Raw genomic sequence first — 13,556 nt, forward strand, 5'->3', positions numbered from 1 at the left:
ACACACATACCTCTGAGTCACGCTCACTTAAAACATCTGTAACAAGCTGGGTGTGGACCTTGGGCAAGGCAGTGGGAAGCTCCCAGTCTCTGGGAGACAAGAAAATTATGCATACCTGGCCAACATGAGAAGCTGAGCAAGGGCATACAGAAGAGGACGTTTTGGGAGCGTGAACTAGGCTGTCCAGATGCAAATGACGCTCGTGAGGCTGAGCTCCTGGAGGCCGGAGAACCGGGTTGTGATGATTGTGTCTGGCACTCTCTCCCACTGCCCAGCCCAGCGCCTGCGCAGAGGCCAAGCTGAGTAACAGCAGCCACAGCAGCAGACATTCACCAAACGCTTGCTTCGTATGTGGCACAGGGCTGGGCATATGCACCATTTCACTTTAAACCTCAAAAATTATTTGTGTAGGTATTATTAAAATCTGCATTTTATAGACAAGAAAATGATCTAGTTATTAAATCAAAATTCTAAACACGCAGAGAAGCTCCTCCTGAAAACTCCTTCACGGGGAGACTCTTTCTGCCGGTGCCTGAAATTGCACAGTTAGAGGCTAAGCTTTGCTCCACGTGAAGCCTTGTTGCCTCCTAAGATGCAAATGCACCGGGAGGGGATGGCACCCTGCCTCCCCAGCAAGCCTGCCGCTTTATCAGATCTAATGGGAGCCAGGGTTGGTGAGAAAGGCAGAGACAGTAGGAGACATGTTGGGGGTTGGTGGATAAAGAAATGGATTTTTCTCAGCACTCCTTAACCCAATAACCACACCCACTAGCCGAAGCGAGACCGGAGAGCAGGCAGGGTCTGAAAGGCAGGCCGAGGCCAGAGGTTGAGATGCCCTGAGGAATGGAGACCAGAAGGAGAGGCACAACAAGGACGGAGACACAGGCAGCTGCAGTGCGGGCCCGGAGGCACCTTGTCCCTGAGGCTCAGTCTGCAGATCAGGGCCTCACTCCCCCAACTTGGGAGAGGACGAGAGCCTCACTTCCTGCTCGGGAAGCATTTCCTGGCCTCCGTCCTGCTGCCTTCCTGTCACCCGTCGCACAGAAGCCTGAAAACAGGCTTGGGGTGGGCGGCTGAGGCCCACACGCTGGTTTCACTGCTCTTGCTCGAGGCTGCCGCGGGCCACGGATCTGCTTAACGACAGACGCTCAGAAAAACAGGCTCCTGCAGGAACGGAGGAGCCGCTCGCCCGGCTCCACACGTTCCTCACCAGGCCAGAGGAGCCCCAGGCCCACACTTCCCAGGAAAGGCGTCATTCCCACCACAGTCCACCCAAGGCTCCTGGGACGAGGCCCAGCACACACTCTGAACTGAGAAGACTACATCATGGTATGGATTTTTTTAAAGTAAAATCTAGAAATTTCTCATGAGGGACACAATCATAGTGTTTCTTTTTTGATGTTAAAAGCATTAATTTGTTAAACGTAAACAATTCCAATTTGCCATACTATTAAAAATCTTGTTTTGGCATTTTTTCACTCTTTTGTACGAAGAGCTCCCCGAGAAGCCCACGTCATTTGCTGATTGCGCTGTCCACTCTTCAGTCAGGAAAGGAGACAGTCCATGCCTTCGCCGACCACTCTTACCACTTAATTTTTCACATCTCTGCTCTTCTCAAGTTCCACCATCATTTGATTGTTCTTTTCCCACCTGCAACCATCCCGGGCCATTTTCACAGCCCACCCAGCCTAGCTGTGTTCTCAGTTGTTAACTAGATTATATATAGATTTAACCAACTTTTGAATGCTCCCCAAATCTGTTTGAGGTGTGTGGCTTTCCAGGGGCCTTTGGGCTCATTCTCTCCCCATTTTCCTGCAGCCCCACTGGCTTCCTCCTCCAGAGTCCCGCCTGAGCGTAGGTGATAAAGTGATTTAACTTAGATTTGACTGTTTGCTTTGCCAGCCGAATAATTTCACAACGCTCAAAAGCAGAAGTTCTGTCCAACGTCTAGAGGCCATTACATCACTCTTCTGGGAGGAGCCATCTGAATAAAGTAATTAGCAACAGCTGTTGCTAAACGGAGTGTGGACACAAATGTCCTTTCTGGAGGGCAGTCCAGGGCCTGGAGGCGGGGCGCGGGGCCGGGGAGGAGCGGCTGGGAGGGGGAGCTGGAATCCCAGGCCGCCTGAGGAGGGAGGGAAGGGCGTGAGAGAGCCTGAAGGGCCTGAGAGATTAGCAGGAGTATTCAAGAGCTAAATACCTCTATGCTAATTAGCTGCTGAGAACACAGCTGGACCCGGTGGGACAGAGGAAAGTGGCTCCTGGCCCTCAGTGGGAGAAGATAAATAACGAAATATTGATGGTCTTGAAATAAAAAGAAGAGATGTTAGAAGTTAAATAAGAGCAGTAAACAAACCAGTGGCAGCTCTCCTTGCTTCTTAAGCAAAAGCGGACAGTGACGTGAGCCAAAGCACGTGGGGCTTCTCAGAGAGGTTCCTTATCTAAAAGAGTGAAGTAATGCCAAAACAGGACTTCAGAAAATTAGTGTAGTGTGTGGTGATCATCTGCATTTAACAAATGCAGACTTGAACAGACGACTACTTGCATAAAAGAAGATTAAATCTCAGAACACGGCACCCGAAATGTCCAGGGCGCAACAGAAGTCACTGGTCACATGGAGAACCAGGAAACTCTCAAGTTGAATTAGGAGAGATGATCAACAAACGCCAACAAGGAAACGACACAGACTCTGGAGTTATGACAGGATTTTAAAACAGCCATCATCAAAATACTTTAACAGGCAACTGTGAACCTGTCTGAAACAAATTGAAAAATGAAAAAATCTCGGAATAGAAACAGAAGGCATAACAAAGAACAAAATGGAAACTTTAGAAGTGAAAGACACAATAACTGTGTGTGTATGTTATGTATGTGTGTGTGTGTTTGTGTGTGTTTAAATAAAACCAGTGTAGAAAGTCTACTTTCTTTACTGGGATGTGGAGAATTCATGCATACATAGAACACTAAGATAGTGGGGAAATAACAAGATGCACTAAGGCAATTCAAAGACTGACAAGGGAGTGCTTTGTCTGGTACAAAACTTGGATAAAATTGATTAGTCCCTAGGAAAACACATTATCAACATTTTTTCTTAAAAAGAGATAGAAACAAAGCCAGTGACCTCAGAAAAAACTGACAATTGTTTCAGATCCAAGAAAAAATTTTAGATGTCAAGGAAAAATTGACAATCAGCTGCAGAATGTTTCACAGGTGAATTGTTTTTTTTGTTGTTTTTTTTTTTTAAAGATTTTATTTTTTCCCTTTTTCTCCCCAAAGCCCCCTGGTACATAGTTGTATATTCTTCGTTGTGGGTCCTTCTAGTTGTGGCATGTGGGATGCTGCCTCAGCGTGGTTTGATGAGCAGTGCCATGTCCGCGCCCAGGATTCGAACCAACGAAACACTGGGCCGCCTGCAGCGGAGCGCACGAACTTAACCACTCAGCCACGAGGCCAGCCCCCACAGGTGAATTGTTTTTAACCTTTGAGGAGCAGATGCCACTTTAATTCCCACATCATTTTAACTATTCTAGAATATAAGGAATGCTATACATACTTCCAAACTGTGTTTTTATTGTGGTAAAATATACATAAGATTTAGCATTTTTAAGTGTGCAGTTTGATGGCATTGAGCACGCTCACATTGTGTAATCACCACCACCACCCGTCTCCAGAGCTTGTCATCTTCCCAAACTGAAACTCTGTCCCTGTTGAACAATGACTTCCATTCCTCCTCCCATCCGCCCAGAAGCACCTTCTACTTTCTATGTCTATGAATTTGGCTACTCTAGGTACTTCACATTAGTGGAATTACACAACATTTGTCTTTTTATGTCTGGCTTATTTCATTTAGCATAATGTCTTCGAGGTTCATCCACAGTGTAGCCTGTGTCAGACTTTCATTCCTTCTTAAGGCTGAATCATGTTCCAGTGCATGGCTATGCCACATTTGTTTATCCATTCATCCATCGATGGACACTTGGGTTGTCCATTCATCCATCAGTGGACATGTGGCTTGTTTCCACCTTTTGGCAATTGTGAATAATGCTGCTATGAACATTGATGTACAAGTATCTGTTTTAGTCCCTACTTTCAATTCTTTTGAGTAAACACCCTCCAAATTAGTTTCTAATATATTTTAAAGCCAACTTCATGCAAAATACCTTAAGAATTCCTATTAAAGCTGGAGCAACAAAAGGGTAAGTTATTGTTGTCCTGGAAGTCCCAGCCAAGGCATATGGACCAAAAAAGAAAAGGGAGAAAGTGTTAATACTGGGGAACAAAGAAAAGAAAGTTGGCTAAGTGGTCCACGTGTGATGTTTATTTGTGTAACTGAAAAACCCAAAATGTATTCAATTGAAATTGCTAGAGGAGAAAATTCAGTAGATTTTCAGTATATGCAAATAGTAATAGAATATATAATGAAAGAAAATAAGCTGTGGCCAATAACAATGAAACTATTGGGAGAAAAACTTGAAGTCTACTTGAGGGATCATTCACGTGGTAACAGGTAGGATTCTTGATGGAGCGATTGTGTGACACCCGGGTCACAGCCCTCTCTGCCCATCTTGACCAGGCAGTGGACCAGCTCCCATGGCGTTGAGAAGCCGCCCTCCGCCAGCACACAGCCTCCCGGCATGGAGGTTCTTCACGGTCTGTCTCCTCCAACAGCCTGGGGACTCCACGGATGGGGATGGCGTCATATTGGTATCTGAATCCAAGAGTCTCAAACTAATCAGCGGCTAGACTTGCTTAACAAATGTGTTTTAGTTCATCTGCCCATTTTCTTAAGTTTAAATTTTAATTTCTCTGGGTAAGATACGCACTCTGCATTTTACCATGGGGTCCGTCTCCCTCTGTTGCACAACAGCCAGCTGGATTCATCGATTTACGTGATCAGCCATGTACAGGTAGGAATGTTATTTTTTCTACCATTGCATGAATTTAGTGCACTTTCACACATAGTATGTAGTAAGTGTTTAATAAATGTTATATGAGCAAATGATTTAATTAATTGACCAGTATTTCCAAATAGAATGGCTCACAGACCAATTCTGCTATTCAAATATGTAACTTTGACTTGGAGTTCTGCAAGAAATTTTTTCCCAGATCAGACTTTTTTTTTTTGCATTCTGAAAAAATAGGTAATTGCTATTTTTTCTTTGGTCTTTTCTAAGTCACATTTGTGGGGACCAAACATGATACTAAATGGAATATAACACACAGTCTTAGTCCTGTTCTGCTCTGCTTTTTAGTAACTCCTTTTTCTCATTACATTTGTCATGATATCTAACACAAATAACTTTAACATATCAAAGTCTCATACAAATCTTTGTTAGTATATCTGTTTATATAGTTGCCTTTTGGTCAAAATCTAATTGATATGAAAAGTTAATTGTGAGATTACTAAACTCAAGAAGATATAGCAATCTGGGTTTTTGGAAACCTTTCCAGGCTCCTCTGGCCAAAGAAAGTCACCCCCTCCTCTGAGCTCCCAAAGCAGCCTGCACCTGCCTTCACACAGCTTGCATTCTGCTCCGTGGCTGCAATGATGGTCTGTGGAGGTCTCCCCCCGATGACATTGCTATCTCCTAGTATCTAGCACAGTGCTCAACACCTGATAAACACACATTGTCTGTTCAATGAATTAATAAAGAGGATGAACGAAAAGAATCTTTTAGGTATGAGAAAAAATATGACGGTGCTTTTTCTGTTTTATGGTCTGGTTATGCAGCATATCTACAAGGCTGGGGTTTTCTATATATTTGTCATAGGGGAAAGTTTGTCACACTGAAAAGGTAATGGGGTCATAAACCCTTTTAACAAACATGAAATTTAAAAAGGCTAGTGGGTCTGAGTCCTATTTAGATTGATAGCAGCCACTCAGCTGTTATTTTAGAAATATGTTCCAGCCACACAAGTGCATTCAGGTGAGTGTTGTCATGAAACTGAGCCGTATGGGAATTCATCGTGGCGAGAGCAGCTTCAGATGTTCCAATGTTAGTAACTAGAAAGGTTGCTGTCTCTTCGACAGGACCACTCATGGGCTACGAGGACACACTGGAAAATCTGAGGTTCGCTGCTCTCAGCTGCTGCTGGGCACAACATATGGTAGTTTTACAAATGATGTGGATGTTGGGTTTCAAAGTCAGTGAGAAAGGGAAAACCAAGCAATATCACAATTGTTCTTGCATCCCTCAAACCACCCATGATTTGGGGTAAATAATCCTCTGCCATAATATATATGTGTGTGTATATATATATATGCGATGCACAGTGATGCATGTGCTGGGATTTTGGGGGACAATGACATTTCTTTTCCTTCTTGACTTCAGAGCCCACTGAGAGATAGGCAGAAAGCCACTTGTGTGGAGACGGGACGGTACCTTATTAGTGAACAGACGTTTGCATGCACAGTGAGGGTGTGTGATTACACTGTACTTCCTAGCACAGTCCCCTTAATTAGACAACATTCACACCCAGTGACAAGCAGGAAGGACGATGGTGGGCCTCCCCACAGGGACAAGTCTCTAAATACCAGGCAGAGAAAATGAATGCGTGCCACCTGTGGCAGGGCTGGTGGAGGGGCCAGAACGTGAGGAGCGGAGACGCTCAGTTCCACCTCACCATCCCCACCAGTCACGTCTTCAATCTCCCTCCTACGGGAGGAAGGAAGTGAGCAGGGAGGAGAGAGGCCGGCGCGCCCCTCCTGCTGGCGTTCTCCACGTGGGAAGACCAGGCCAGGAGAGCGTTGGTCAGCCCCTAGGTGGGACAGTACGTAATTCCACAGAGGAATTCTTTTCAAAAATTAAACGTCAAAGCATTTGGTGTTTGGACTGCTTCAGGATATTTATTGCTATTTTAATTTGCTGATTCTGCCTGTTCGTAGTCATCACTGTTATTATCTACAGACAATCAGTCCTTTGACGTGTCCTTAGTTAATGTCCCTCTCTGGCATTCAGTTAATACTTGAAAATGTCTCACTCGAACATGTCTCAGGACTGAAGGAACTTGAGTTCCCAGACTGAAAGGGCCGAGTGATGCCCAGAGAGGGAAGGGAAGGACACACAGCAGTCCCCATCCTCGTGAGGGGAGAAGCTAGAGACAGCAGGAGAGAGTCGTCAAATTTCTGATGGAAAATTATTTCCAAGCTAGGATTCTGTATTTAATCTGGTGTCAGGATATAATAAGACATTTTCAGAGAGCAAAGATTCAGTATTTACCTCCCATGCACCATTTTTCAGGAGGCTGATCAGAGCATGTGCTCCAGCAAAAGGAAGACACAAACGAAGAAATAAGAAAACGTGCATTGAGGACACAGGGATCTCAAACGGAAGAGGATGAAGCCCCCGATGGCAGCTGTGCAGCAGACCCGGACAGCACAGCAAGAGGTCCAGACCGGAACAGCAGGAGGGGGCACATGGGGGCCAGAGGGGAGCGGAACAGGTATTTTCTGGCGTCTTTAAGCATTTGAGAAATTATATATTCAAGTATATGACAAGTTTTTGAATATGTGGAAGAAATTAAGGTACAGAAAACTAAGCAAATGAATTTAAAAAACATTTATTAGCTTTCAAAAGATTAAAAGTTCTACCCAAATTAATACACTATGTGACTCAGAAGTGAACAGTGTTTACATTGTCATAAGAGGAACGCCAGATATTGATTAAATTAAAAATTATAATGTAATTATGCTGTGAAGATACGAGAAGGAGATTTGGGGAGAAAAAGGAAGAGGGTCTAATCTTCGTCTTCCATGGCAGGAAGTGAGTAGAAAATGTCCACGCCAACGAACCCCAAATGGTCGTGAACACGCAGTACTTAGAAGTGTGGGTGTAAGTGTCCAGCTAAGCAGCCGGAGGAGTTCATTGCGATTATTGTGAAAATGAAGCAGTTGGGAAAAAAGACAATGAAGGACCACACTGTGCAGGCCAAACAGAGCATACTGACAGAACCACTTGGCCTGAAGTCTACCACTCGAGACTCTGCCCTCTCGAGACCTTACCCAGGCCTCCACCCAGACCGTTCCAGGCAGGGGCAGGGGTGAGGAGCACTGAGCAGACGGCTGCAGGCCCCATCCCCACATCGCCCAGAGCACCACCTTGTCATCTGGTTTACCTTTGGGCTACGACGTAAGATCATATTTGAAGAGAACCTTAAACCACCTGAACAAATAAATGTTTGAAAACTACTGGCCCAGCGTGTGGCCTGGAGGACACTCCCAGAGCCCATACACAGACCGGTAAACCGTGCGGCCTCTACACTCACTCTGCAGAGCGGCTGTAGGTTGGCTGGGGATACCAGCGAGGGGGAAACACCATCAGCATTGGACAGGGCCCCTGCGGGCAGGCCACAACAGTCGCGGGGCGTGGGGCTCTGTGAGGTCATGTCCTGGCCCTCAGTCACCCCCTCACAGGTTTGGAACTCTGGCTTCAGCAACGTGGGACAGCAGCTGCCTCGGGCCCTGGATACATGTTTAGGAAAACGGGGAACTATCCACAGAGGGAGATCAACAGCCACCACATCCAGGTGAAAACCTCACACATGCAAAGGCAGCGAGGGGACAGAATGACCTTGAAATCCTGAACCCAAGGGCACCAGGAAACATTTATACTCATGGTAATAAATAAATTTGTGTGTGTGTGAGGAAGATTGGCTCTGAGCTAACATCTAATGCCAATCCTCCTCTTTTTGCTGAGGAAGACTGGCCCTGAGCTAACATCTGTGCCCATCTTCCTCTGTTTTATGTGGGACACCTGCCACAGCATGGCTTGACAAGCAGTGTGTGGATCCACACCCGGGAGCCAAACTGGTGAACCCCAGGCCACTGAAACAGAGAGAGAACTTAACCACTATGCCACCGGGCTGGCCCCTATAGATTTTTTTAATGTAGTCAAAAGTGTAAAAGGCCGATGTACACATGGAGGTTAAATCAGGAATGAGCTGAAAAAGCATTTTTCACACTTAAGTTAGAGGACTGGGAATTTCCTAAGGTAGTCCCAATTTCATGGAATTTACTCCTTTTATGACAGGGAAGTTATTAAAAGTGCGACAACCTGATTTGATTTTTATGCTTTTATGGGACTTTTTGTATAAATAAATTGACAAATTTGGGGGGAAATCCTTTTGTCAGACTAAGAGTTGGGAGTTGGGGAAAATGTGGTTCTTCAAATTGCTTCTTTTAGGGGCCATGGCAGTCAGAACCCAAAGAAACAGGAAGAGATTTTAATATCTTCTGCATACAGTAAATGTTAATGCTTGCGGCACGAATGCTTTCATGAGGCGGGAAGGCTGGCCTGGCAACTTGAGTCAGAAAGTGAAGTGAAGCAGCGAGCAAACCGCCAAGGAGGAGAGGTCTGCACGAGAGGACTCGCGAGAAGGGGGTCAAAACTTACAAACTCCCGGTTATAAGACAAGTACGTGCTGGGGGTGAAACGGACAGTGTGGTGACTGTAGTTAACAACCCTAGCAAATCGCATATTTGAAAACTGCTAAGAGAGTGGATCTTAAAAGTTCTCATCACAAGAAAAAAAACCATCATTATGTGAGGTAATGGATTTAACCAAACATTGTGGTGATCATTTCGCGATATGTACATATATCGAATCATTACGTTGCACACCTGAAGCCTAGGCAATGTTGTATGTCAGTTATAGCTCAGTAACACTGTAAAAAATTTTTTAAATGCACACTGATCATGCATTAAATATATGCTGTTGCTATACAATTTTTGAAAAGATTTAAAAAATATTTATAATTTTGGATTTTGTTCAGAATAAAATATTCAATTTGTTCTTGTGGGAAAAACAAAGAAAAGGATTCATAAAACACCTGGGACAAAGAACAAACTCTACAGTCGGTTCCGCGGTTGTGGGAAGGCGGGAAGGCCCAGGTCTGCTGCTGACAGGCTCCTCTCTCAGATAAACTTTGTGATAACTTCACAAGCACTGTGCGTCCGCTCCCGACCTCTGGAATCTCCCAGATGCATCACAAATTAGGCCAGTTCAAAGGTCGTGTATTGTGAGAACTTGTTAATTTTTTAAGGAAACATATAGAAATTGTGTTTTTGTGATAAGCATATTTTTAAATGCCCTTGGCTGGGAGATGTACAGTTCCGACTAACCTGGGTGGAGGAGCAGAGTGGACCCTGGAGAATTCAGTTACACTTCAGCATATCGACTCCTTAGGGACTAAACCAGCCTTAGGTTACAGGTCAAGCAAGACCCAGCCAACAAAGTCTACAGGGACTAGATGAGGTCCCCAAGGCAGTCAGCGTAGATGGGAAAGAGGAGAGGTGGAAGGCTGAGCCCTTGGGGCTCCAGTGTTAAGAAGTCTGGGAAAAAAGAGGAAATCAGTGGAGGAAAATAAGAAGTGACCAGTCAGGTGTGAAGAAAACCGAGAGTATGGTGACCTGGAAGTGAAGTGGAGGTTTCTCAGGGAGAAGGATGAGGACAACTGTGCCGCAGGCTCCTGAGGTCGCCCGCTGGATGTTGTGATGACAAGTCATCGGTGATGCGGACGAGAGCAGCGCCAGTGGACTCTTGGGGGCAAGACCCTGGTTGCAGTGGGTTATTCAAGGCAGAAGGGGAGAGGAATTGGAGAGAGCAAGAATAGATAACTCCCTTGAGGGATTTTGCTACTAAAAGTAACAGAGAAACGGGACAGTAGCTATAGAAGGGACGGGAACCAAAAGAGTTATTTATTTACTTTTAATGGAAAAGTAATACAATGTTTAGCATCTTATAAGAGTAATCCAGTGAGGAAGAAAAATATAGTGCCGGAGGAGGAGGAGGAGTTTCCTGGACCGACGTCTTCGCATATGCGTGAAAGAGGCTGGCAGTGCTGGCCTCAGACAGGTGCGTGGATCGCCCATCTCTAGCAAGAGTCAGAAAGACGATGGACATGGGTGCAGAAGCCGCCACGGGGCAAATGTGCAGCCAGAGCCTAAAGTTTTCTTCTGAGTCTTCAGTTTTCTTAAGGAACTAGGAAGGAAGGTCATGATCTGAGGGCAAGGATGGAGGAGGAAGTTCGTTAAGGGCTTGACAAGACAGGAGACGTGGAAAATGGTTGTTTAGGAAAGTTGAATGGTGAATGGAGCAGGGGAATACAGTGGGATCGCCAGGCAGCCTTGGCTCTTTGATGTTGGTGGTTGTGAATTTAATTACAGGGTGGCGCCCTCTCCTTCAGCCACAGGCTGTGCAGAGCATGTGGAGAGTCAGATTTAATCAGCATTGTGTTTTTCCAAGTTAACATGAGAGAGAGGCAAAGGAATTGAGGGAACATGCGCAGAAATGATGACAGTGGTTGTCACAGGCTTTAAGACGGGAGAGGAGGGACGTGAACGGGAGGAGGGTACTAAGACCAACGGTCTGAAGTCCTGACGAGGTCAGAGGATTGTTAAAGCTGAACTTTAGAGGGAGGGAGGGGAAAGACAAGAGGTGGGGATGTGAGGTGGAGATAAGGAAGGAGTGGCAATTATTGGTAATAGATAACAAGACTCACAATATGACTGTGGGAGTGGGTGGCTGGGGCAGGGTAAGGGACAAAATCCCTGGAGAACAGGAATTCAAAGAAACTGAGCGATCGGGCTCTTGGAAGAACCATATTGGCTTATGACGAAACTACCAAGAATTTAGACAGGAGAGGTGTTGGGGAGAATGACGCGGAGCCATGAAACGAAGGCTTTTGATTTGATCAATTTCTTCTGATCAACAGGATGTCAACGTAAATACGAGAGGCCAAGACACTTGATGTGTTGGCAAAAACCCAGCCAAACACATTCTGACAAGATGTTCTCAGTTCTAGCTGATCCTCAGAGGGTTGATGCTGCGGCAAGAAATAAAGGTTAGTTATCTGACACTACCCACGGGCAGGCCTCCCAGAGGGAGCTGACTTCCTGCAGGGCGGGACTGTTTGGCAAACATCCTGAGAGAAGACTGGGGTGGATGCACAGGACCAGAGGCCAAGGCTGCACACACCAGACACTTGAAATTGCAGGACTTGTGCCTGAACTCCTGTTCCTGCCAAGGAGGATCTGGTACTGCTCCAACCGTGAATGCTAAGACAGAACTGGGGAGGTCCAGCAAGGCTTGGACCCCAGGAGCTCATCACCCCAGAGCTGACGCTGCTGCTTCCTTAGGCATGCAGCTTCTTAGCCCAGAGTGTAGACTGCAGTCTTGCTAGACGACTTTGCAAGGTCCAGGGAGCCACAGGCAGAGGGGCGACTGCCCAGCTGCTCCTCTCCAGCTTCGGTAAGTGTCGTGTGCTGGTATCAGTTCATTCAGCCTGTGTGCGCTCTATCAGCAAACATTATCGAACTCCCCTCTTTCCTTCTTCCTAGCTTTGTATTTCAAGAACAGAAAGATATATTTTTTCCCTAACCACCCATCCAGTATCCTGATGAGAGTGATTTGTTTTGTAAGTGTTCGAGGAACTGGCCTGGGAAGTTCAGTAGAAGAAAGAGACAAAGCGTGAAGAGATTTGCAGCACCAGCAACGGGTGGATAAGGCGGACGGCAAGCACGCATTTCCACCATGTGGAACATGCACCCATCCTACTCCAAAGTCATGGCAGACGTCAGAGACTCTTACCTGCTGATTCACTCCCAGAAGAGCGGTCACACAGCGCTCCAGAGAGCCACGGCAGTTGGCTGGAGTTAGCACCAGACACCCTCCTCTGCGCTAAGGTGTGCAGCTTTGAGCAGGACACTCAGAGGACGGATCTGGGCTCCAACACTGCCCCAGGCCAGTGCAACCCACCTGAAATTTTATTTAAAACAACAACAACAATTTTTTGAAGATCTATTCACTTGCCCCATAGATGCATAGACTAATAGGATCTAACACCCTTTTGGCTCCTACTTCACTGCCACCAGTCTCATATTAACAGTGTTGGCTCAATTGCTGATGATCTTTAAAGCCGAATATAATTCAAACCATGGTTTTGTAATGCTTAATTCCACCACAAAACCGAGCAATTATGAAATTACTGACAAAAAGGAGATACTGTAATGTAGGACAGTGATGTGGATTTTAAAGCCAAACAGATGTGAATTTGTATCAAATTACCATCTCTTTGACCTTTAGTAAGTTTCATAACATTCCCAACCTTCCATTTCTTTTCTACAGAATGGTGACGATAATGCTAACAACCTTGAGGGTAATTTTGATCTATCATGAAAATTAATGTTATATGTAAAGTATCTAGAACAGAATTAGTGCCCAAGTGGTGATAACTATCACTATGAGTGTATAAGTACCGTACACTCCAGGTCATGTGCAATTTTCTGGCGTCCAGGGCAGAATTCTCCGCTCCCTGTCGTTAGCCAAAAAAAAAAACCTCAGGCAGCTGCTTCCATGTGGGTTTCTGATCATGTGGGTCACGGTTAGAAAGCTTGGCTGCCCTGACCCAAACTTTGACAGCTTCGCAAGCTGTTCCACAAATGGGTCACAGTATTCTTTTTCTCTTTCAGTGGGAAAAGAAAAGGATGGAAATTTAATGTTGAATGCTGCAATTTGTTAGCCTTTCCATTTCTTATAAACTTATGACCTTCCAGAAGG

The 13,556-nt window shown here is 45.5% G+C and overlaps 1 long non-coding RNA gene across 1 annotated transcript in view; it reads left to right on the forward strand.

Moving 5' to 3' along the window:
* LOC139041573 (uncharacterized) overlaps window positions 1-11,262 on the forward strand; it is an 11,526-nt gene extending 264 nt beyond the window's left edge. The window contains exons 1-3 of the long non-coding RNA XR_011496989.1: window positions 1-4,907; window positions 7,242-7,443; window positions 7,761-11,262. The exon at window positions 1-4,907 is cut by the window's left edge and continues 264 nt beyond it. This is a non-coding gene — a long non-coding RNA (uncharacterized lncRNA). The remainder of the gene's footprint in view (window positions 4,908-7,241; window positions 7,444-7,760) is intronic.
* Window positions 11,263-13,556: the final 2,294 nt, after the last annotated feature.

This window comes from Equus asinus, chromosome 22 (assembly GCF_041296235.1).
Source record: "Equus asinus isolate D_3611 breed Donkey chromosome 22, EquAss-T2T_v2, whole genome shotgun sequence".
Lineage (NCBI taxonomy): Eukaryota > Metazoa > Chordata > Mammalia > Perissodactyla > Equidae > Equus > Equus asinus.